This window comes from Cygnus atratus, chromosome 3 (assembly GCF_013377495.2).
Source record: "Cygnus atratus isolate AKBS03 ecotype Queensland, Australia chromosome 3, CAtr_DNAZoo_HiC_assembly, whole genome shotgun sequence".
Taxonomy (NCBI): Eukaryota; Metazoa; Chordata; class Aves; order Anseriformes; family Anatidae; genus Cygnus; species Cygnus atratus.
In genome coordinates, this window is record NC_066364.1 from 8,118,463 (window position 1) to 8,145,315 (window position 26,853).

The 26,853-nt window shown below is 42.1% G+C and overlaps 1 protein-coding gene across 24 annotated transcripts in view; it reads right to left on the bottom strand.

Annotated features, from left to right (window-relative positions):
- KLHL29 (kelch like family member 29) overlaps positions 1 to 26,853 on the bottom strand; it is a 391,775-nt gene that overhangs the window by 255,878 nt on the left and 109,044 nt on the right. The window contains exons 5-6 of one of the 24 annotated variants that reach the window (XR_004780737.2): positions 24,995 to 25,128; positions 22,867 to 24,842 (exon numbers count right to left, since the gene is read on the bottom strand). The exons of 21 other annotated variants lie outside the window; for them this stretch is intronic. The gene's annotated coding sequence lies outside the window, so the exon portion shown is untranslated. Of the gene's footprint in view, positions 1 to 22,866; positions 24,843 to 24,994; positions 25,169 to 26,853 lie in introns of those variants that run through there. 2 more of the 24 variants (XR_004780732.2, XR_004780729.2) reach the window with 2 other exon arrangements.

Consider the following 26,853-nt stretch of genomic DNA (forward strand, 5'->3'; position numbering starts at 1 on the left):
AAGCAGCACATTTTCTCTTTTGGGACTGATGCCCTCTGACCACACAGCGTTTTTCAACACATTGTGCTAAGAGGAGGCATTTATCACTCCCCCAGATGAAGGCCACATGTACACTGCAGCGTGCAACAGCATCTGGTATATAAAAAGGGCTTATTAGATGCAAAATGCCTCCAAAACAAACAAGAAATATTAAATCTACTGAACACAGACAAACACAGACCGTATCATCATGTATCTAAGCATCCTAGAGGTTTTTACATGGTTCACTTCATGCTGTTCACTGAAGTAGGAAAGTGCAGTTATCCCCATCCTGCGATAAGGAACTGCATTTCCAGAGGCTGTGCATGACGTTTACTCCATGGGGAATAACTCCCTTTTTTTCCAGTTTCAGGTGCCCTGAATATGGGTCGGTTGCTGACCTCCACGCTCGTATCCTCAAAAAGCTTCCTCCATTTTCATTTATGGAGCCACATCTACTCTTGTCACACTTTTAGAGGAGACTTTTGCTTGCTTTGTGGCACAGGTACCATCACTACCCGTACATCAGTACATGCAGCCCTTTTCCCGGCTAAAAATATTGGACTTTTTCTTCCAGCTCACCTGGCAGACACTTGGGGATTTCAAATCTCCACGTTCCCGTACTGGTGGATGTCACTGAAGGCCAAAAGCCCATGTTATCTGTCCATGTGCAGTCACAGCTCATCACCTCTGTATGGCCTAACCATGTTTCGTAAAGCGACTGATTTTATTCTCAGTTGGTTCACCAGAAGAAGTATCGCTTACATCTGCTTGTTATTTTTGCTTTGTTTTGAAAGACGGATGCTTCAAGAATCAGAGGGACTGTGCCACCATCCTAATGAACTAATAGCACACCCAGTATCAAAGCCACCTGCTTCTCAGCTTGCTCCTGTGCCTCTTAAAAGCAATTCCTGTTATCACTTCTTCCACCACCTCTTCTTGCTTCTCACTTAAAATTTGCCACTAACGGCTCATGTTTTATCTTTCCAACTGTCGGATGAAAACCGTTTGCTGAACGCAGTAAATCAGCAACCTACCTTTTCTAGGCCAGAGGTCTGAAGCTTTTAATTAGCTGCTTTAGAACTAGCATGATAACAAAAGAATCAGCTCATTTCTCAAAAGCATGAAACACTTGCAAAACCCCTCTCAAGATACGTTAGGTGATGTAGAACCTTTAAAAATCACAGAGATAAATCATGCCACGTTTGGTGATGCCACCTACTGAAATGTGGATTTAAGAATACTGAGAACCTAGTTTAGAATATAACCGTAAAGCTCCCAGATTTGCAAGCACTGGCCATAATGTTTGCATTTTATCCTGAATAGCAATCATTCATTTCCGTTCAGCCAAAGCTGTCAAAAACTCTATATGCAGTCTTGTAGCGAGATTCTTACATACATGCCAAATGCCTGTATAGCAAACATCTGGCCTCACTTCTGTTCCATGGGTTTGCCAAAGAATAAGTCCATCAGATTTTTTGTTGTTGTGCCTTTTATTTTATTCTTTTTCTCCACTGTGCCTCAGGTCGTTTTTCTTAAAATGAAATCATTAGCACAGGCAGAAAGAGCAGAGGAAGGAGGAGTAAGGAGAAGAGATGTAGCATCTGAGTAATCTTCCAGTGGGACTAATTTTACTAAGCATTTGTGCTACTGCTACCAGTCAATCACTACAAGTATTATTGAAAAACTAAAAATAAAATAAAATTAAAAAAAATTAACTGCATTTAGCAAAGAATATTGGCATAGAAAGAAGGAAAAACACATATGCTCTTCTATAAACTAGAGGCTCCGTTTACTCAAATGTCCTCAATATCAATATAAAATGTATTAACATAAAAAAAATAACTTGCTGCTCCCTTATTTTGCATTCCTTTTACATCCGTACTTCTCCGAGGCAACAGATCAGAATGGCGCAGTGCCTTCCCCTCCGGCCAAGTGCAATAAACAGGCAGGTGTAATATAAGGCTGCGGCACCTCAGCTCTCCTCCCAAACAATTGATCTTCCAGGCCTACGGTGTAATTCAGTCCTGGTAGCTCCCTGCATATGCCTCATTCCTGATCGGTCAATTATTTCAAATCAGGCAGAATTAAAGTGTTATTTTTGTGAGGGGGGGAAGAAGATATTCACCAGTGACCGAAGTGAAACTAATAAACTAATTTCCTTTCTCTGCCTTGGGCAAAACAGAAAAATCCAAGTCTCGGAAAGAAAGACTGCAGCTGTTTCATCAGTCTGTTGCCCAAACCCACTTGCAATTTACTATCTTCAAATTCAATTTTTGTTCACGGAACAATTTTGGAAACGAAGCACAACACAGAGAAAACAGCAAAAAAGGAAACAGCAAGAGTCCATGACTCTGCAAGACCGAGCTGAGCGGCGCGAGCCTCCTGAGAGGAGGGGAGCAGCACGCCCCTCTTCTTTGAAACCGAGCGTATTCCTCCTGCCAGTAGCGAATTTATCCAGTAGATGTCAACACCAGCAAAAAATATGTGTAAAGCCAACCTTAACAGCAACAGCAGTCACTTCAATTTACGGGAGTGCATCAGAGGAGAGCTTAATATTTAGGAGCATCGCATGCTTATTCTCTGCTGTCCCATCCCTGCATCTTCCAGTACGGATCTGGCCTGGCCCATCTGTCAATAAACATGCATGGAGCAAAATAATTGCATTTCTAGCTTTTAGACTAATATTGCTTGGTTTGCTGGAAAATGGAAAAATTGCTAATGAGCATATGATTACTTTCAGATTAGATCTGAGGAAATTTTTCAGCAGAGGAGTAGGGAGAGGGTGGGCAAAATACTACTTGGTGCAAAGCGACTCTGACAAGCAAAATCTTCATAGCTACTAAATATAATCTGAAGAGGTCTGTTCCTTTCTGACCTTTCGCTGCGTGGTTAAGCAATGCAATAATTTCATGGATTTTGCTCTTTCCTCAAGAAGCTTCTCAGCCTACAACGGTGACCCGAGATTCCCACGCTGACCCCAGGTCAACAGATACTTGTTGTTCCTGTAAGGTTTCTTCTATATTGTAATACACCAAGGATAGGCTGTTGTAAGCCTGTTAGTGCTATTATTACTCAAAAGACTGAATTTGCTGACAAGTTTTAACCATGCGAAAAAAAAAAACAAGGCCATTGCTGTTGACACTTTTAAATCTACTATTAAGATCTGACTGTTTGAACAGCTTGCGTGCAGAATCTGAAGTACAGATTTCTGTTTCCTTTTTGTTTATTTTTAGATAAACCTTGTGTTTCTACTCTGCAATGTTTGCATTTGGCTGCTGAGCATGCAGTAATCGCATACATTATACGCACTGCTTAGAGACACTTTGCATCGCAGCCCATCAGGTTTTTTTGGATAGATTAAAAGGGAAAGGAAATAACAGATCATTTTCCTGATTGATTAATCCTTCCTCACATTGCCATTTTGCCATAAACATTAGGAGGAAAACCAAAAGTATGTTGTGACATCTAATAGCGAGACATTGAAGCAAATTATTTTATTACCGCTACAAAACTTACTAAGGAGCTTGTTTTCACAGGGATCTAAAACGTGGCAAGGAAACCCAAATGAATATATTACAGAAACTTATCACTCTGAGCAGAATTATTCCTCGCATGTAAACCTTACAGCTCTTAAGAGAAGCATATATCCTACGTAAGAGCAATAACGTGGCTGCAGCTTATCTCATCAGCTTGGCCAGAAATTCTGGATCTCTGAGGAAGCAAAAACAGGGGGCAAAAGCTGAGACTGTGAATTACTGTAATTTAACCAATTCTTAGGCATTGACAGGAGCGGGCTGGGGAAGATCAGACAAAGGCACTGCACTCTCAGTAAATAATTGTAATAGGTGATGGCATGCGAGGGAATAAAGCTCTAAATACAGGGAAAAGGCATCAAATGCGAAACCTAACATCACGCGACGAGAAGCAGCAGCAGCAGCGCGCCAGGGTTGGGGAGCCCACATCCCCTGCAGCTGCTCCACAGCTCTGGATGCAGGCACGGACCTCCAAAGGCAGTGCCCTAAACGGTGTGGAGATAACATGCAGGTGTTGTTAGGCTGCCCACAATTTTGCAGCCTTGTACGAGCAATCCTTTCAATTACCGTCAACGTTTTCTCTGAATCCAGGTCTCTAAAGATACAGCGAGAACTTCTGATTTGCTGTGACACCTCGATTGCCGTGTGGATGACTCACTGCACCATTCCTGTTAGTCTTACCAATTTATGGATTTTTATGTCCAAAAAACACAAGAGACCACGATGATCATTGTGCCCTGACAACATGAATGGCGCAGCCCCACAGCCACTTTCCCCAGCTTCAGTTGTCTGCTTTGCACTTGAGGGCAACTGGTGAGAGGTCTCCCCGTCTTTACCTCCCTGTCTTTAGCTCAACCCATGAGCTTTTTCCCCATATTTTTTCTCTCTGTCCTGTTGAGGAAAGGGGACCAATGAAGAGGCCGGGTGTGGCTCCAGCAGCCAGCCAAGGCTGATCCATCACAGCGAGCAAAGATCTGCAGCTACTTTCTCCTTCCAGGATCTCCCAAGGCATTCTCCGTGCTAGTAGGGAAGAGGGACAAAAAGGACTGAATATTTCTGTATCTGCAATATTTTAGTGTATTTATAAAAGACACCATGGAGAAAACCTCTTAAATTATTACAAAAGCTGGGGTTTTGCTTTATTGCTCACTTTAAAGATGTGTTCTTTATTGCCGCTCTATTATGAAATTTTGTTCAATGCATCATATCATTAAATTTTTGTCTATCCAATTTTAAATAATTTCTAAGCTGACATAAGCGTATGAGCTGCTTGGAATAGTCTTCCTAAATGGAGTGCTATACCAATTGCTTTCCAGAATAAAGTACATATCCATTGAATTTCCTTGATCTTCTAGGTAAGTAATAACATCCACTTAGGAAGGATTAGACATACACTTAGGAATAATGCCTGTCTATAACTAGATATATTATTTTCCAGCATTCACATATAATGGCCCCATTACATGTTTGATTACTGTGGTCAGGCTAAACAGAATGATTTGTTTAGAAGTTTTTTTAATGATTTTTTTGGAGAAAAGTTTAACTTTGCCTATTTACTGAATCCTCTGATTTTCTGAAGGTTATTTTCGATGGTCCCAAAGACTGCCTCTTTCTAACTTTCGGAGAGATTCTCAAGTGCATTTCACTCAAATATACAATTTTGTCAGATGTCTTTTCTTCTCCTGCTTTGGTCTTCATTCCCGAAGTTACAGTTTCTAGCAGAATTTTCCTACACAAGGTTATCCAGTTCCTCCTATTTCAACACAGTGATAAGCATTTACATCGCACTCTGTCTTCAAAGCACTTTACAAACATTAAATATTTAATGCTCGTGGTATCCCTCTTATTCTCAACCCCATTTTACAGGTAGGGAAACAGACTCACAGGTTAAGTGATTTTGTTTCAAGTCACATCACAAGTTACTGATGGATGTGAGACCAGAATACATGAGCTCAGATTTTCAGTTCCTCACTCAAAAGTAGACAAGCCTTGTTCTTTTGCTTCATAATAATAACGAAAAACTTTGCTCTTGTTCAGGGGGAATTTCTCTTTTGCTTTGGAGGTTCTGAAGCCAAGGAAAAAACCTGAGTTCTGGAAACAGCTCAAAAGAAAAACCAAAACCACCTGAAAAACACCCCAAAATGACCAGGGAGACACTTATCTGCTTTGTAAAACGGATCGTCACTTTAGTGTTCTAGGGGGGAAAATCACAAACGTACATCCTTAGAAATGGGACAGTATATTTTGTCACCATTTACATACAGAGACACATATGTACATATCTATACATACATATATATATATGTATATTCTCAACCACTAAGTAAACCCAGGACACAGAGACCTTCCAGCCAGAGAAGAATTTGCAATTTAAAAACCGAAGTACTTTTCAAAATGGCATCACTAAAGAGCTTTAGCATTTGATAAGAAGATTACAGTATATTCAATTGCACAGAGCAAAAGCCTTTTAAAATAAAGTACAAGAATAGTGAAGCCAGGCATTTGCAAGAAGATAACAAGAAGCTAATCGGCCAGTGGAAAAGGTGCGCCCTGCTGCATAGAGCATTCAGGAGCCAGTCAGATTTTGAAACTCAAATAATGAATGTTTTTTTTTTCAGCTTTAACATTTTTCATAATCCAAGCGGGAGGTCTAAACACAGGCTGTATGCAACATTAACTGTATTTCCCTGTAACAGGCTTCTGTGGGAACAAATGCTCAGTGTCAGGCTGGTACTATACGTCCATTTAATTGAGCTGAGAAAACTCTCCTGCTCCCGAAGAAAGCTCATCTCTTCTCTCCATGGATGTGGCTATAGAGCTGGCAGATAATATCTGGCTCTCACTCATTATTTATACAACCACCTAATTATCTCCCAGAGACTCCCCGTTTTGTAGAATTTTCTTTTTGGAAACGTCACCCGCTGGCTGAATGGAAAGCCAAACCCAGCCCCAGATGCCGTGACAGCGGGTGCTGTACCCAGAGCATCCCTGGCTATGACACATGGGACATGGCACAGGGGCCTGTAGTACCACCCACATGGGGACAGGCTCCTCGGGTCTGTTTAAGATTTCTCCTGGGATATGCACACATTCAAGATCGACGGAATGAATATGCACTTAAAGAGAAATGTGATATGGTTAGGGGACAAAGATGCATAAAAAATGTATCTGCATATAGCAGTTTCCTCCTCTGGGCCACTGGGTTCTGTCTTAGCACTTACCCTGCTCCAACGCCACCACATCCAAACACTGCTGATACCTATTTAATGGTGACAAAATCTTCTGAGGTCAGGAACTGCTGTTATCCCTCCTCTCCTGCTGATGAATTGAGGATGGAGAGAATATGAACCAAAGCTAAAGAAGCCCTCAGGTAGGAAGAGCAGAGCCTGAACTGAAACACGTACAAATCCCCTCTGCAGGAAACCACATTTTGCTAATATTTAGGTGCCCCATGTCCTGCTGTTATATAAGCCAAAGGGAGTATTATTCGGGCATTTATCGCTGCAGGAACATTGGAAATTCCCAAACAAGTCAGCCGCTGCCCAAATCCCACGGTGTCATGTCACGAGCCCCTCCAACACACAAACATACACTGCGCTGAGCACCAAAGGGAGGTGAAACAGTGTGATCTGTCCTGCTGAGGGATTTGGACTGCAGCCTCGGCTCCCTTTATAACTCAAGCATGGGGCATTAAAAAAAAAAGCTTCTGGAGTCAGAGGTTTCCATGCCAGGAGCTGGGTGCCAATGTGCCTGGCATGGCTGCATTCATCACAACACTGGAGCTAGAGCTCTCTTTCAGGTGGTATCATATTTTATTTTTTATTTTTTATTTTTATTTTTAATTCTAGCTTTAGTCTAAAGGCAAGGAGTGGGTACAACCCTTCGCCCTCTTGAGATCTCTTATATGACTTTGGGCAAATCATTCGGGCTCAGCTCAACAGAGCGCTGGAGCTCACTGGGGAGAGAGAAGAAAAGCACCCAAGGACACACGGCAGCTTAGCACCACACCTCCACCACTCTGCTAGCACAGCTTTGGGGCAAAATCCCAAAACCAAACGCCAGATCTCAGCCACAGCCCATGAGGGAGGGCATTGATGTTTCTGCTGCCACCACTCCTCGGGACTCAAGCCACCACGATGCAGCAGATTTGCCATTATCTTCCTCGGGCATGCACACGCTCAGCGACTGCATGAACGTGTTTCTGCTTTACCCGTCAGGTGGAGGCCTTTTGTTGCCATTTCATTTTTAAGATTATAGGATTTACACAGACGCTGGTAAAATATTTTGTAGCGCTGCCGTAAAACAGCAGAGTGGAGGCAACACACACGTATTATGAAAGCTGTGTCATTATAATATGTAGCTTTTCTGTTATAAATTACATTGACCAGCTAAAGTACAGGTTACAGCAAGGACTACGCAAGTCATGTTGTGTCAGTAATGTGCATATGGGAGGAAAAAGAAACAGCAATTTCCTTGTGTTTTTTTGTACACTTAGCAAAATGGCCAAGCTAAATTCCTTGGAAGGGGGGGAGTGAAACCCTATTCATACAGTCATTGTTGGACGAGAAACATAACTGTGCAGTTGTGTCACAACTCTGGGAATATCAAATAACACTGAATTAAAGGCCTTCTCAGGAATGTGCAAAACACAGCTTGCTGTCGAGGTCTGGTTTTTAATCTTGAAGCGCTGGTTCTCTGAAGTAGCCAAGAAAACCTGACCATCTGAGTAGTTTGTGCTCTTGCTTCATGCGAAGGCAAGAAATCATCCAAGACTCTCCTCTGTCCCCAAACAAGACTGACCCAAAGTTTGCAAAACTGTTTTGTTTACTTGGCTACTCTTACCTTCTTAGCCTTTCTCTTCCCATCTGAAATTCCCTACGTGAAAGCACCATGTGAACAAGAGCGACGCGATGTACCAATACCTTGGCAAGTTGATGCCCTTAAAAAGAAACAAAGGTCTTGGACGCTATTTGCAGATGTAGAGAGGAGAAAATAGAGGTGAAGATGCAGGTGGGAATTCAGTGGTGATGAAATGGAAGTGACAAACTTATTATCTGATAAGCTTCTAAGCAGGGTTTTGACCAAAAAAACAGGGGAAAAAAGGTAAATAAGGTATTTAACAGAAACCATCAAACCAACCCACAACCCTTTTGTCTCCCAACTCTGCCATCTACTGCTAACCCCTCACAGCAGATTTTAGTTCAGGACGATTGATTTTATTAGCTTAGATGGGAAAATTTCAGCGGCCAGCAGGGGAACCTGCCCATCGACCACCATTTCTATCTGTGGTGCAACCCGTGGTGTTAAATCCCATAGCGTGGCTCATCCCAGAAGCATCCCCACCACACCCCATAGCCTGGGTGCAAAGGTTGGGCCCAAACCGGTGATTATGATCTTGTAATTAAAAGAAATTATTGGCTCTCGATCGTTTTAAGGACATGTAGTAATTACTTCTTTCCTGCATTGCCTCTGCACACCCGCTGCTGGCAAAGCGACAACATATAAGCGCCGAATGTTGTGCTGAGTAGCTTGAGAGCTACAAGACAGATTTCCATTTCGCTTTCTTCCAAAATGTATTTTCCCAGGGAAAAAAAAAATCCCCTTTCCCCAAAACAAATACAACCCCCTCCTGCCCCTGCAGTCATCTTCAAATTTCCAGAAGAATTGGAGTGGCACGGTCCTCGGAGGAGGTGAAGGAGCGAACGCATCCTCGGGAGGTTTTTATTCCGGACACACAGGCTCTCCCCGAGAAAGCTTTTTGCCAACTCATGGAGAGTTTGAAAAACGAAGGCAAAAGCCTCCCATTTGACTGAATTCAATGGGAAGGCAGCACGGCGCACGGAGCACCAGGGCAATTTGCTTTTGGCAGCCTCTTTTGCTAAGTAGGTGGGCTGCATTCAGAGCCAATTAGAGGTTGATGCTTCCTTCCTTAGGTACAATGCGCAGCAACACAGCTCGGGCTATTCTTCCCTTGCCGCGTCTGTGTTTACTGTGGCTGTTCATTTTTACTGTTGGCAAGGGGGATGTTTAATAAAGCAGGCCATTCCCTAGTTACAAACGCGGTATATCATCGTTGGTGTATGTACACATATGGTATGAAATAGAACGCTGTTAAAAAGTCAAAGCAACTCCTGCCAGAAATTTTTGATGGCGGTGTTGTAAAAAAAAAAAAAAAAAGAAAAAAAAAGCGATGGGGCACAATGCGGTTCTCTATTTTCTGATACCTGGGGGGGCAAAGAGGAGAGAAAACATGGTGGGTTTAGCTCCGAAGTTAAAAGGGGATTGTAAGAGTGAAGAAAAGAGACCAATATCCAGATTTCAACCCCCCCACACTCCCAATTCGAGATCTAAGCTTTGCTTTGGCTTGTGCCGCTCTGCAAACAGAGCCAGGAAGGTTCTTGATCCAGATTTTTATTTCATGCAGTGCTAAGCTACAGTAATGTTCACACCTAGGGTCTGCTGTAGTCCCGTCTCTAATTAAGGTAGTTTATTTTTTCAAACATGCTACCTGAGACCTGCTGATGTTGCTTCGGGTCATGCAGCCATGCTTCAAACTGCTTTCTAATATACCAAATAGTGCCACAGCGATACGTTCAGCTTATTACTGCTACAGAAGCAGTAGGGTCATGGTATTCTCTGCAAAACACTTCTGTAATGGAGTGGATTAATTTAATGAATGCCATTTACTGCAGCAGAAGTGACAATGATTTGATGTTTTGTTACAATTAAGACTCATTAGCCAGTGACTTTTTTCTTAGTTGTCTGACACCATAATAGATATAACACATATCAGACACAAAAGTTTTGAACTTCTTCCTAGTCATTTTTAATAAACATGAAGGAAGCAAGAATGAAAGACTCGGCATTCGGCTGCTTGAGGGTGGCCTTTTTGTGGGATGTCGCATTCACCTCCTCGCACGGAGAATGAAAAACTCGGCGCAGCTTCTCGGAAACAACCGAGTGGTACCCAGCATTTAAGCTTTCAGCCAAACAACTCGAATATATACTCGATACAATATACTCGGGTCTCAATGCTTCAGTTTTAGCACGGTCCCAGCGCTCCACCAAGATGGGAGCCCTGCCAAAAGCGCACGGCTCCCCGGCATCCGAGCGCGTGCTGGTGGGGACCAGCGCACCCTGCCACGAGACTGAAGGAAAACTCAAAGCCTGTTTTAGCAACAATCCCTACTTTCTCAGCCCATGTTTGAACGCTGAGGAATGAACCCCACACTGTTCTACTAATGCAAAGTCTTTTGTTCCCTGGAAACACAACAACTCGCTCGCTTTTCACAGACCTTGAATAGCGGTATGCTGAACATTCGAAAACTGGGACAAAATCCCCTACTAAATAAAAAATGCATTGTCGAGTAAAAACAATATTGGTCAAACCAGTATCACTAGACTCCAGGTTAAGTTTTTACACTACGAGAAGTCAAAAGTCAAAACAATATTTTTGCGAATGCAGCATTCCCCAGCACAGGTGAGGACACAAGATCACGCTTAGCTGTACAACCTGCAAACACGTCTTACTCAGCAAAGGAGTGAAGCTACCAAACTAATTTAATTGACCGAGTCAATAGCATTTAAAATCTGAATTGCACAAGGGGTGTATATATATATGAAAAAAAAAAAGCACTCCAAAAACATACCCTGAATGCCCGGAAAGACCCACTAATTTAAAAGAAAACATAGGTATTAACTGAAGAAAAAAATTCTTAAACATGCAAATAATAAATGTTTCCTTTCATATTTGGCAATGATAACACATAGTTTAAATCTAAACGCATGACCTTGTAGTGCTACCTCTTGTTTAGGAAATCCTTAAATAATGTAAAGCTATAAGTGAAAATAATTCACCATCAATAAAATCCATCACAATGAACATCCCAGAAACTAGTGCAAAAGAAACACTTAAAGTTACTTGTCTGGCTTTGAAACTTAGAATAAGACTCCGCCCCCAAAAAAATATGAAAAGAAGGAAATCAAGAAAAAATCAATACCATTTCTTACTAGTCTTGTGCAAATTCAGCATCGCTCAGTCCCATTCTGCCTGGGACGGACAAAGGTACATTTGCCAAGAAAGACATAAAACCACACTGTGTTGTCAAGATTTCCAGCTGCTGCTGCTGGCAACATCTCTGGATGGCAGTCATAAGATGTCAGAAGACAGCAAAAAGTAGGAAAGGGGTAGGACGTGACTCAGCAGGTGGCACTGGAAGCCCTGAACCCAGCATTTGACAGCAAAAACCATTCTGGGGAGAGGTCTTTGGAGCTTTTGGCACTCTAAGGCTTCTCCAGCTCTTCCTAGCGCACCTTTCGTAGGAAAGAGTCTCCCCAGAACTACTTGTAGATCCTGGTATGTAGACACCAATGACCACAACGTGAAGATGAGCCACACACACAAATTCCCTACCCACTCCCACCTGTGTGCAATCTCTGTCAATTCCCCCATGCGGATGCAAACCTGAGCAGTAATGTGCTAATAAATGAAATACAAAATCTGTTTTTTCCTTCTATTGTGCGGTGAGGATAAAAATCAAACTCCTGCTCCCTTATCCCATGCCAGAAGAGTTATAACCCTATGAAAATCACTTGAGTTAAAGATAAGCTGGGAGCTTCAACTTTATATTCATTTTTATCAAATCCTTGAAACTGCTTCATGGGGTTTATTTTAATAGGTATTTCTACTAACAATAATAACCCCCCTTATCTCTACTAAAGAAGAGAAAAAAAAAAGCAGATTGCATCATAAATCTTAGTCATACTAGGTAATAATCTTCAAATTCGTCCTTTTAGCATGGACAGCACCTGTTAAGTCAAAGCACTTTTTTCCTGCCGGTTTAGGAGTACAGTCTCATCCCTGCTCTTGTTACAAAAATGGAAGATTTTCCACAAACTGTACTGGCATTGCAGGACCATAAGTTATGAGCATGGCACCCGCTATCTATAATTAAGGAAAGGGGAATAAAATTTACTAAGTGCTTACTGAGTTTAACGCCAGCCCCAGCCCCTCACTGCAGGGCTTCGTCCCTGGGTGTTCCTAATAAAAGAGCTTCAAGTGTCTGCTGCAATGTAATTTTGTTTATTAAAAGCAGAAGAATTATGGCAATGATTATGTCAAACCTGAGCTACATAAAGGACAACATATTTGCAATCTTTTTACATAAGGCACGCTGATAAACATCATTTATTTCACAATTGCCTCTGATATATGATACACCAAACAATGTACCTTTATATATGTTTAAAGCAATTTTATTCCAAGAGATGCACAGCTGATTTCAGTGGAGGGTATGTGTTCCAAGATGCATTAAGTTCTAACTAAATTTATTTTTTAAAAGAAGAAGTGTAACTTATTACAACAATGCAAACTATTATTGTCATAACAATGTAAAGTACCCATGGATTTAATACTACAAATGCTCTATTCGTCACAATCTCATTTGGCAATAGTGTCACTTCACAGTATTTTATTACACAAACATTTCTCCAAGAGCGATGCCATCTCATAGAAGAGGTGCAAAAACCAGGGCACTTTCACTCCGAAGCATCTGAATTGTAGCTCTTTATCAAATTCTTTGAAAATAAATACAGTCACCCCACTAGCATTTCATTCTTCTTCCAAGTATAGAAAGGTTGCAAAACTTTGAGTTCTAGACCATGGAATGTGACACAAAAATAGAGTAAATTATAGCCTTGGCTGGATAGAGAAATGGAGGCATGAAATGAAATACCCAAAGTCGTGAACTACATCATGAGCAGAATGAGAGGAAATGTTGGAGGTGCTGATGTTCTGGTCTGTGTTCCAGCCCCTGGGCCACAGTACTTCTCCAGCTCTTTGATGACTTAGAGGGTACCAGATTTAGGTATATTAACTATTTGTAATTACTTTGAATAGCATCAAACTCATCTGTAATAGGGTGACATTGTATATGCATGTTAAAAGGTGGTATGTAACCTTATTATCAAAACTTTGAATATTGTGGTGGCTTTTTGCGGACAGACTTTCCCTTGTGCCACTTGATGAGACACTTGGTGGGGTTACAGAGCAGATTACACATCACCTTGGGAATGTCCACGTCACCCTTGGGAATGTCCACAGATGATCAACTTCTTCCACACCCCAACTACAAGTCACCCCAATGGAAAAAGAGTCTACACACTGAAAGAACAGGCTGGGAGCAATTCTTTGGAGTAAGCAGGTGGGCCCTAGCTTTCCATCTCCTATCCAACTTTCAGGTCTAACAGGGAAGTCCAGTGTTGCCCAGCTGTAACTCAAGCAGTATTGTACATCTAAGACTTCCAATTTTCAAGAGATTCAAAAGCATTTTCCACAGTCAAGGAGAAAAATTCAGTATAGATGCATTGATAGCAAAGTGAATGTGAATACCTGATCAATGTTTCGATCAAAAATAGTTTGAAAACATAAGCTCCTGGACATCTTCTAAATGTAGCTTTTTTAAATCGTGGTTTTTTAATAGATTGGGCATGGGTAAGGAGGATCTTTTGATCTGAACTGAATTGTTCTTACCACCTTCCAGTCTTATGGAAGATATGCCCCGTGTCTCACAGCAGGGACTGTACCACACTCTCCTGCAAGCCCTTCATGAGGTCACAGCTCCCTGTCCCCACTGTCCTGTGCCCCGTGTCCGAGTCCCCATTTCTTGCCGTCCTCGCCCTCCCCGCCCTCCTGCACTGCCCTTCCCCACCTTCTCCTCCTGCAAATCTCCCTGCCATCACCAAGCCTGGCAACATCCATCTGCCGCTCAGTTCTTGCGTTTCAAGGCCCGATATACAAATCTGCTTCCCTTTGTCCCTTTGGATCACCGTGACTCCACTTTACGGTCTCGATTCTTCTTTTTCTGGTCCCTTGCTTGCGGCCTGTTATTTATTATTATTTGCCTATCTGGAAGTTAATCTCTCTGAAGCCTTTGCCGCTGCCTTCCTGCATTCAGCATGAAGCCAGGTGCTCTGGCAGTGCTTGATAAACCATTTGTCATTCAGGCAGCGGGTAATGCGGCTGCACACGTGCCCATTTTAAACAGCATATACTGAAGTACTGAGAATAAAAGTGTTAAAATAGCACTGAAGGACTTATAAATAAATGTGTGGGCTTCTTTTTTTTTTTTTTTTTTTTTTTTTTTTTCCCCTCCATGAGAAACACAGAAGGCAACAGTTGCCTTGCTGGGCCAGACCTGAAGAGGTATTTAAGGCTTGTAGATCCTTGTAATCCCACCAGCTGGACAACAATAATTAAAAGGGTATATCTGAAAGTCAGGGTCTTTACTTCTCTGTCTTTGGTTATAAATCTAATGCTTCTCTTTGTTGTCCAAACACTACTGGAGGTGGATTTAATGAAATGTTTTGGAGAGGACGAGCATCACGGCCTAAGCAGAACTAGGCTCGCTTCTCCCTGTAAGTCCTGGCAGCAGAGAGGGTGACAGGGTGCAGCTATCTGAATGTGAAATGGAAATTCCTCTTTGGTACAAATAATTCAGCTGTTCTCTATATTCTTCAGATTTCACGCTGTATGTCATGTCACCGTCCGAGGAACGTTTTTTTACTTTCACGCTACCTTATCTGCTGTCTGAGATGGTCAATATTTGTATGTTAATATCTTGCAACACAAGACAGACTTCACTGAGAAGACCAAGAGCTCCTTGCTTTAATTCCCACTGTGCAGGAGAACGATGGCTCCGTTTGGAGATTTCTGAGGCACCAATAAAGACAACTTTCCAAACCTCTTGTGGGAGAACTTAACCGGCCCAGAAGAGCTGCAGCTGAGCCCTACTCCCACCTCAGCTGTCCCCAGGAACCACTGCAGCTAAGAGACTCTTAAAGTACTTTAAAAAACAAAAGCAAGCAAACAAAAGCCTTGAACCCAAACCAGAGGCTACTAATGTAAGTGAGAAGTTTTAAACCAGAGTCGTAACTGGAATCACCTGGTCATCTTTTAACAGCGGTGCTGGGAAGGCTATGGGTAAATACTGTCATAAAGTAGGATATAGCTGGGCAAAACAAATAACTTCATTTTCAGAGATTTCAGGAGGTTCATGGTGAGCAGAGGCTGCCCGATATCTCTAGGGGGAAAAAAATCAAACCACCTGCGAGCAAGTGTTATGAAGTTCTCTTGGATGTTATCAACCACCTGCAGAAACCTTCCTGCAGAAGAGGCTGTGGGTCTGGAAATAAGGGAGACCAAGAAAAACACAGAGTAAGCCAATATTTTTTATTGGCTGCTTATCCTAGTCTCACTAAACAAGATTTGGGATTTGACTAAAACAAGATGTGCAGTAATTTCTTTTCATTTTTTTTTAATAATAATATTCTTGCTTCTGCTGTTTCCTTTTTTTTTTCTTTTTTGTTGTTGTTGTGACAGTCTAAGAAAAATGACAAGGAGGTCCAAGAATGTTTCTATGCACTTCTAACAATTTACCTGAGGGAGTAAAACTGCAAATGTTTGAGACAGCTTTTTTCAGTTAATATGTAAGAACGAGTATAGAAACAAATGTATTTGAAAATAAACAAGTCCCCACCCTTATAACTTCAACAAAGCCTTATTTGTATGTTCAGGTTTCAAAACAATTTTTTTTGTTGTTTGGAAAGTGGATTTTTGCTACCTTAATGTAGGCTATATTTATTCTGAAATTAAGGCCATCTATATACAGACGTATGCAACAATAATGAAACTCATTTTTTGAAGTCCAGTTTAATTACTTTGGTGACAATACTTGCATATCAGCTTTTAGCTTTATAACTAATTAAAAATGAAAAATTTAGCTTTTAAAAAGCTCTTTCTGTAAGGTAATTTGCATTTACAACAGTCATCCAGTCAGGGTTTCTAGTTTGGGTTAGCTTTGGTTCCTGCCATTGAAGGTCTTTAAAAATATCTGCTTTAAATACAGATATAGACACAGACACAGACACAGATTTCTAGGTTGGAAGAGACGTCAAGATCATCGAGTCCAACCTCCGACCTAACACTAAGTACTCCACTAAACCATATCGCTAAACTCTACATCTAATGTCTTTTAAAGACCTCCAGGGATGGTGACTCCACCACCTCCCTGGGCAGCCCGTTCCAATGCTTAATAACCCTTTCGGTAAAGAAGTACTTCCTAACATCCAACCTAAAACTCCCCTGTCGCAACTTTTGCCCATTCCCCCTCGTCCTGTCACCAGGCACGTGGGAGAACAGACCAAGCCCCACCTCGCTACAGCCTCCTTTAAGGTAACTGTAGAGAGCGATAAGGTCGCCCCTGAGCCTCCTCTTCTCCAGGCTGAACAAGCCCAGCTCCCTCAGCCGCTCCTCGTAAGACTTGTTCTCCAGACCCCTCACCAGCTTGGTCGCCCTTCTCTGGACTCGCTCGAGCACGTCCATGTCCTTCCTGTAGCGAGGGGCCCAAAACTGAACACAGTACTCAAGGTGCGGCCTCACCAGAGCCGAGTACAGGGGGACAATCACTTCCCTAGACCTGCTGGCCACACTGCTTCTTATACAGGCCAGGATGCTGTTGGCCTTCTTGGCCACCTGAGCACACTGCTGGCTCATATTCAGCTGACTATCAACCAATACTCCCAGGTCCTTCTCGGCCAGGCAGCTTTCCAACCACTCATCTCCCAGCCTGTAGCTCTGCTTGGGGTTGTTGCGCCCCAGGTGCAGGACCCGGCACTTGGCCTTGTTGAACTTCATACAGTTGACCTCAGCCCATCGCTCCAGCCTATCCAGATCCTCCTGCAGAGCCTTCCTGCCCTCGAGCAGATCAACACACGCACTTAGCTTGGTGTCATCTGCAAACTTACTGAGGGTGCACTGGACGCCCTCATCCAGATCATCGATAAAGATATTAAAGAGGACCGGCCCCAGTACCGAGCCCTGGGGGACACCACTTGTGACCAGCCTCCAACCAGATTTGACTCCATTCACCACAACTCTCTGGGCCCGGCTATCCAGCCAGTTTCTAACCCAGCGAAGCGTACGCCAGTCCAAGCCCCGAGCAGCCAGTTTCTTGAGGAGAATGTTGTGGGGAAATATAGCCTTCCCCCAGTCATCTTCACATTCCTTTTCAAGAGATCATTACATTACTCGGTTTTACTCTGCATCTATGACATTCCCATAATATTACCAGACATCAGGGGCACCCAAAGATTTGGATGGCCACTTTGGTGTGACATTTTTGTGAGACTCGAAGCCAAAAAAGTAAAGTAAACAAAGAAGCAAAATATATTGTAGATCCCATTTTATCCTCCTTAAAGATCTCACTGGATAACTGGAGTATAAAAACAATTTGATTTTTTTTTTTTCAAAATCAGAAGAAAAATTCTAGTAATTCTCGAAGTGAACCTGGTAGTTTTCAGAATAAAACATTTTTCATAGTAAAAATTATATGAATTTGTGAAGGAAAAGAGTTAGATTTGGTCTCTTAGATTTGGATGCAGGTTTGGTTTGAGCAAGTTGACTTCTCTCCCCTCATCATACCAGTGTATCTCATGGTCCCTTCCCTAGATACATTAAAAATAAGTCCTCATGCTACCACTGCACTCTGTCAATTATATGTATTTTGTCCAAATACTATAAAAGTGATGCTCCTATTTCTGATCTAGTGAAAGTGATTTTTAGTTTCTTCTCTTCAAAGTTATTTTATACTGATTTCCTAGTTAGTACTTGTGAAACCTAGGGTACGTGAGAAAGTCTAGGGAACGGGTCTAATGTATGCACATCAATTTTTAAATAGCTTTTTTATGTTCACCGAGATGAAAATGCATGCAGCTTGGCTCATTTAGGAAAGTCACAACACCCCACAAAGTCTCTTTCCCCATTGCAGACACAGCTGTGCCACTCAGGCTGTCTCCCTGGAAATCTCAAACCTTATCAAGGTCAAGTGCTGCGAGGAGGGAGCCTGGTGATCTGTTCAAAAGTCTGCTACGGGGATTATTTTCCTGGATTTTTTGCCCTCTCCATTCTCCATTGCATCAGCATATACATCTTTACTCTCCATGCCCTCTGGGACTGTCAACCCCTCTGTGCTCCCAGCACGCTGACTCCCACCTTTGATCAGCAATGTCAGCCTTCACCATCTCAGCACAACACTCTAACACCACTCATCTGTAGCTGACGCTCCCTGTAAATATTCACAGAACAGCTTGTACGAGGGGAGAACAAAGCAAAGCTCTCCCTCCTTTCAAAATATTTGGTGCCACGCGCAGAAGATGCGACTGTTTGACAGGGTTGTGCACCAACTTGTGCATACCCCTCTGAGTAATTGCTTTGCTGTGTCTTATCTCACATGCCACCCTTTGCCATGGTCTAGCTCATCCTTCCTGTGTTACCCTTTGCATGCAGGGTACTTGGAGTGTGCACAAATGCTGGTTTTACTCCGTGTGCACACACCACCTAACAGGAGATCTCAGTCCATGACTCTGTCTTAGCAGATTTGCTGTAGGATTAAGTGAAGAAAAAAAAATACACTAAATTATTCAATCATCTACTACTAATATAAGAATGTTGAACAAGACCAAGCAATGCCTTTCTCTGACCCTTTTGCACAACAGCATTACCTCTTCCTCCAGACTCGGCATCCATTCTGGCAGTCTGAGTTTTGGTTAGTCCAATTCCATCAGCAGCTGATTGAATACAGTGTTCTTTGTTCCCTGCCTAAATTTAACTTCACACTGCTCTACGCCATTAAATAGTTGTCTTACAGCACCTACGAGTCCCTGTGTGTTTGTTGTGGATGGACTGACTTCTCTACAGACTTTCCAACATGTACTTGTCAAAAAAAGAAAACAAATGGGGGCCAGAGTGCTCTGGAACTGATGGAGCACAGTGCCTCCCTGTGCAGTTCTCCTTTGGGGTACAAGGGAAGGTAAGACATTTGGGATGTGCCAGAATGAGAGTCAAAAGGGTAAGCTTAGTTTTGGGTAAACAGATGAAGTGTTGGTGTGATATGGTGTATGGCTATGTAAGAAGTCAACTTCGGTGCCAGCACCTCGCTTCAGTACTGAAACGTGGAGGTGTCTACATGCTGCTGGCTTCTTCAACAAAAACTGTATAACAATATATGTGTGTACTCATCTCTGAACTGGCAGCCAATGGCAGCGACTCCACCTACACAATACTTTTATCCAAACAACAAGTCTTGACTTTTTTGATGCTGAATTGTCATCTTCTAAGGAAGAACAGATGCCAACTAAGCTATACCACAGCACAGAGCAGCCATTAGGCCAGCATCGTCCTACCTCCAGCATGGCAAGTTAAAGCAAAAGAGAATAAGAATTAAACCTATACAACATTCAGAATTACAGAATGACAGAATGACTATCTGTCATGTGTTAAACTCAGTTCTGTCACATTTGGTTTTTCTGTTGCACTAAAACAAGCTCTCAGCAATATGCTCCAAAGAAGAACCCAACTTCCATCACTTCTGAGGCTACCTACAGCTTATTTGGTGTCCCACTTCAAGGAGAATAACTGTAAATAAGAAATAATTTATTGCGCTGATAAGCGATGGAACTACCTCAGTGTTGTGTGCTTCTTGTCTAAACAAAGATGGTATAGTCGCTGCCTTTGAAATAAAGTAAAAATTAAAAAAATAATGGAGCAGAAAATCATATGAAGTGAATGGAAGGCTGTCTATTTCAGTAATATACTGTGGCACCCAATACAAACTCAGATTTACTCAATATGTATGATATTAATTTATCTTTAAAATACTCTGGGATATATAAAATACACACAGAAATCACTAAAAGTAAGCATGATTCTCAGACAACTGATGATTAGCTGTTTTATTTCTGCATATCACTCTGAAAAGTAAACGCGTGAGCTCCAATTCTATCAATAAGTTGTTTCTCTTTCTGTCTTTTATGCAGTAGAACAGCTTTATTGTCATTAACATTTTAGCATTTAATGTAACTGATATGCCATAGTACGGAAGAGGTTTCCAAACCGAAACAATTGTAAATATTTTCTAAAGGAAACTGGATGAACTCTCCCTTAATCGGAGAAGGTATTTCTTCACTATGTGGAAAAACTATTTAAATCCAAACAAAATATCTTCCATTGGGTCATTTTTCCATTTTATTAAAAATTTGGTTTTGAGGCATGTGGCAAGAGGAACTTTCAGTGATTACACCTGCATTTGGAGGCCAAAATACCAAACAACACTGCCTCAACACTCCAGCGTAGACATTTGTTTGCCTCCCCTGCTAAATGAAAGAAACCTCCTATGTATTACATACTAAGGCATAGCCATGGAACGTGGAAAGTGGAGTTTCTCCAACAACAGCTTGTACTATTTCTGAGGAAGAAGAGAATCACTGCAAGTCCTGATGCATACAGCAGATGCTAGGAAGGAATTACTCCAAGGATCACAGCGTCTATTTGCAGGACCTTTTTGCAGGATCTCCATACATCTGGACGAAGAGAAGCTTGAACTGCTGCCACACCACCGAGAGACCTATGACACATCGCAGTGGCTACTAAACTCCAACTGCTTTATTTGCTTAAGCCTTACAGTCATAGAACCACATACAAAACAGAATCACTGAGGCTGGAAGGCATCTCTGGATATAGCTGAGTCTAGCCCTGCTGCTCAGAGCAGGGTCACCTATAGCAGGCTGCTCAGGGCTGTGTCCGCTCAGGTTCTGGGTATCTCCAAAGATGGACACTCTGCAGCTCTGGGTTACCTGTTCCAGTGTTTGACCATCACCACAGTAAGGAACTTTAATGTATAAACAGAATTTCTCACAGAACAGTTTGTCCCATTGCCTCTTGTTCTGTCACACCACAGAGAGGAGTTTGACTCCGTCCTCCGTACCACCCCATAAGATAGTCACACATTGGTAAGATCCCCCTGAGCTCTTCTACAGGCTAATCATTCCCAGCTCCATCAGCGTTTCCTCACACGAGAGAGGCTCTGGTCCTTTAACCATTTCTCTGGGCTTTTACTGGACTCACTCCAGCAAGACCACGTCTCTCTTGTACTGAGGAGCCCAGAACTGGACCAGCACTCCAAATGGGTCTCACCAAGGCTGAGTAGAGGGGAAGGATCACATCCCCCAATCATCCAGCAGTGCTCTTCCTGATACAGCCCAGAAGCTTGTTGGCCTCCTTTGCTGCAAGGGCACATTGCTGGCTCAAGGTCGGCCTGTTGTCCAGCAGGACCCTTGGGATCTCTTCTTTCTCTGGAGAGTGGCTTTCCAGATGGATGGCCGCAGCCTGTATGGGTCTGTGGGGTTACTCCTCCCCAAGTGCAGGATGGATCAATGGCATCTCCCTTTGCTGAACTTCATGTGGTTCCTGTCAATGAACTTCTGAATGGCAGCCCACCCAGTGGTCTAACAACCACTCCTCCCAGTTTTGTATCATCTGCAAACTTACTGAGAGTATGCCCTCACCAATTGTCCAGGCCGCTAATGAAGAGATTAAATAGGATCGGACCCACTATCGACCCCTGGGGCACATCCATGGCCTAGTTTTCAGTTCACCTCACTGTCCACTTATCTAGCCTGTACTTCATCAGCCTGTCTTTGAGGTTGTTATGGTGGACAGTGCCAAAATGTGTGCTAAAGTTGAGATAAACATCTGCTGCCCTCCCTTCTTCTACCTGGCTGGTCATTTCATCAGAGAACGTCCTTATGTTGATCAGGCATGATTTCCCTTTCATAAATCCATGCCGACTACTCCCAACCACCTTCTTGTCCTTCCTATGTCTGGAAATGGTTTCCAGGATGAGTTGCTCCATCATTGCTCAGCAATTGAGGTGAGGCTGAACCACCTCAGATCCTCTTTGCTCTTCTGGAAGATGACATTTACTTCCTTTGCCTTGGTAAGGAATGAAACTGCAGCATAAACACAGGTCATCCCGTAAAAGAACATTCTACTGGCCAAAATCAAACTGTTACTGATGTAGACATGAAGTTAGAATTATAAAATTTCCTTTATGTTTTGTATATATGAACAGCTGAGACTGGCTGTGTTGCTGTCCAACATGGAGGACTGATTCAGTTGCCTAAGCACAGGCATTTAACACCATTTCAGATGCACCAAGATCTACCAGACATCTTCACGGAGGTGGCAAATATGACGGCAGACCTACAGGAGACCCATAAACATCCGGCATGGCAAGGTGGAGAAACGATTGGAGACCCTGAGGCCTCTTAAATGGCTCTGGTTGCCTATGTTTAGCTAACTGAATGAGACCCAACCACTCAGATTCAGAAACTTTATTAATTTATTTATTTCAAATACCCTTTTGCTTAAAATGCTCACTGGGTTACATTTTCATGTTCCACTCCACGACCACGTGAGCTACAAACCAACAAATCCCAGCTTTCACCAATGCATTTTTAGCACCAAGTAACAGGAATCCAGGAGAATGAACAACAGCAAACAACAAATATTGAGCCTCAGTTAAGTATCCTGAGCTGGGTCCTCCAACAGATCCTGCTTAAACACACTGACTTAAGTTTAGCAGTGCTATATTCCCCTTTAATCTGTTTTCTGCAGATTGCCTTTTGAGCAAGCGCCACGGGCTACCAGCAGGCCCAGCAGCCCACATTGAGAGTATCTGTGGTTTGTGATTTTTTCTCTCATTCCCTGCAGAAGCAAACATCATGGAAACCTGTAACACGATTAGTGTGTTACGCACTGGGTAAGTAATATTTATAAGCTTCAGGACCTCGCTTTCAAGGTAATGCGCATCTCTACATTCAGAAACCATGGGTCTACTTTTCTTTCTGCTTTGTTTATGCATTTTTTAAAGTCAAAGCAATTTCTCTGATCTAATTGATCACGGTTGAGCAAAAAAGGAGAATTGTACACAGGAGGTGAGAGGGCAGAGGAAGGAGGGCATGCTGTAAACTGCAAGATAGAAGGGCAGGAACCTCTGAAACTGGCACTGTAGAGAAAGCATGATGCAGAACTACACCTTGTAAGGCTTAGGTAGGGACATGACATTGATTTAGAAAATGAGCTTCTTACAGAAAGGATATTATGGCTTCTTCTGTAGAACACACACTAAACGCATTGATCCCAAATTATAGTATCTGCTTCCCAGTTGGAGGAAAAGATGGTTATTTTTTAATACTCTTCTGCCTAAAGATATTTTTCCCTCCCCCCTGTGCTTTCTTTTTAATGCAAACATTAGTTAAAATTATTGCAGTACAGATGAACAACTATTAATTAAAAGTGAGGAAGATTTATTGCATCAGACAGCACTGCTGTAACAGATCAAATATCAAGAAGGATATGGAGCACAATGTGCTGTAATTAGCTGCTTAATGCCTCTTAGATCACAGCCCTCTGTGTTTCATAGGCATCATGGTGTTTTTGCACCCCACCATGATCTAGTTGTTTGCCTGTATTTCAGCTACACCTATAACAGAACATGATTTGTAAAAACACGCTTTTACAAAGAAGCTTTAAGAAAATGTATCCCAAATGATACTGAAGCTTTTTTTTTGTCCTTATGCTCTTACATTTTGAGTTAGAAGGCATTAGCAGTGGGGCCGACGGTTTCATTACCTGGGGTTTCTCAGCAGTGTTACCCACCCAGTGCTGCTGAGAGCTAAGAAAGATTTGCTTTTAGCTCAAGTGACAGATGCTCCTAGTCCAAAAGCACAGGGCTCTGGAGTTGTAGCCCTACTGCTGCTGTGAATTTGCAAATAGCTCTGTGCGCAGGTAATGAGAACTCGGATGTCACAGGTTGGTGAGATTTTTTACTATGTTGTTTCTGCAAAACTACTGCAAGATCTATCAAGTGGTTTTAAGCAGCTCCAGTGTCTGCAAATTCAATGAATGCTGGCACATGAAAACAGTCCTCTCTTGGCAAAAGGCAGAAAGTACCTCACCAGGAGGAATGCTTTGCTACTCCTTGAGATCTGCACACAAAAAAACACCTCAGAAATAATCACCCAACTCCATCTCCAGAGAACATGCCGGACAAAACAAAAATTCCCAAATTAGTTATTTATTAATCAAACAAACAGGAATTCAAATGATGCAAGATTTCTAATTACATCTCATGTACAAAAGCAATAAGCTATATGGAAAAAGTCAATTTCAGAGATTAATGAAATGATCAATTCAGGTCATTAGCAGCAGTTATTTCTTTAAGACAGATATTAGGAACTGAACTGAGACCAAACTCATTACCCAAATGGTTGCCTATCAGCCATGAAATGGCAACAGCCTATTGTTGATTCAGCTCTGATTTGGGGCTAATGACTTGGGGGTAAAGAGTTATCAATCTCATGATGAGTTCATTGAGCCACTCTTTGACGTTCCTGTGGGGGGAAAAAAAAAATCTTCTGTTTCTAATAAAATACAGTGGAAGACATTATCTACAGCTGATTTGTTATCAGCCCCTTTCTCCCTGACTAATGCTAAGTGCCAGGAAGCCAGGACCCATCTCCAATCTGTGTGCTCACATACTTACTGCAGTTACAACTCTGGAGCTCCTTTTCCAAGTGTAAAAAAATGTCAGCACATATGAAAGGCAAGGAGTTATTAATTCTTCACAGCTTCAGCTTCGCTATTTTAAAGCTCACACCAGCTTCAAGCTCGGGCATGCTGATGGCAAATGAGAGTTACATTTCTAATTATCTTCTTCCTTACCAAAATAAATAAAATTTACAGATTCAGGGCTACGCATGCACAAAAAAGATACTGCTATTAAGAGACAGGAAGGCTGTGCTAGAACACCCCTAGGCAAAAGAAACAATTCCTTTCTCATCCCCCTCTCCTCCTTCCAAAGACCTTCCCATTTATAGCCTGTCACTTACAGATACACTTCCAGCATTTAAAAATACTCTCCGTGTTTGTGGAACCATTTTCCAGAACAAAACGTTATCATTCATCAGGAGCAGAGCTGTTTGCAGTGTGAACAATTCGCTTTCGTTAAGTACCATATGGCCGCCCGTAGGAAAATGCCAACATGTTTCAACTCTACAGCTGGGCCACGGTTCCTTTATTCATCGTGCAGATGGTTGTAATTGACACCACTACTAAAACAGGTCTCAAGCACTTCTGTAGGATCATTAGAGTAATTAGTTATTAAATACAGTTACCATTTTTAGAAAGGAGGTTTTAAGGCTTGGCATGTAAAATGCAATATTTTGCTATAATGAAATAGACAGGCTAAATGTTACGGGGAGGGGTAAAGCTTATGTGATCCTGTTTAGTATTTCATCTGAGAGGCTATGGAAATTGCTAGAGCAAAGCAAAGCACACAAAATTATTTGCTAAGGAGATCAGCTGAAACCAAGAGTATTCTTAAATAGTGCAACTGCATACTAAAACTTCTGCAACCAAAAGGAAAGAAAAAAAACAGTGAAACTTCACCTGTCGCCAAATTCCAAGGCTGAATTCAGCCTTAAATGTGGGGTGTCAGCATTTTTGTTAATTATAGAAGAGATGACTATCGATCTCATACTCTTGATACTCTGATGCACATATTCCCAGAGTTAAATCTGAACACATGGATTATTTTACTGCAGCTGCAGGGACTGATTAATAGATATTATTACAGGGGTCCAGCTCAGCTCTGCATATTTCAGGTTAGAAGTGGTAAGGTTACAACCTGGGCTGGGTAACAAGACAAGATTGGCTAAGGCAGCTTTTACTCACAGACCAGCAAAAGACCTCTTCATAATAATAATAAAAAAAGGTTTGCCTTTGAATAAAAAATAAGGGTAAAGTCTTATGATAAAGCTCAGCGTGAAATGCTCATTTGCCTCCCTTAGAGTCACAAAGTCACATCTGAAAACTAAGAACTCCAGCAAGGAGACTTTCAGCCTTAAAAAGCAGAATTATACATGGCTTCTGAGTGCGAGCCTTCAGAGATTAGAGGAGCCAGAACAAGCATGATATGATAGCAAAATTATTACTTGAAATTGTAGTGGCTTCCACTCCAATGAAAACTCAAATTTTTCATTACAAACCAAGTATTTCGTGTACCAGACTCTATTTTAAACACCCATTGCAGGCATAAATCTGGTAAGGATTACCATACATAAAACAACATTTTCTTTCACGACTGATGAAAATAATCTAGAATTGAGGTGCCCAACAGTAGTTTACAAGAGATACTGAAAAATAACATTGACAAATAGCGGTATAAATCTACTCCGAATAGAATTGGGTTAGAAATCAGCAAAGAGCTTCTAACCATGAGACAGGAGAAGAGAGGAGTAGCTTTGCAATGGCAGCATTAAGCCAAAGAGTTGGGAAATTTAGGACACTGCTCGATGTTTTAGCAGGGACTCGGAGACCCAGGAGCCCTCCGTGGGTTGCATG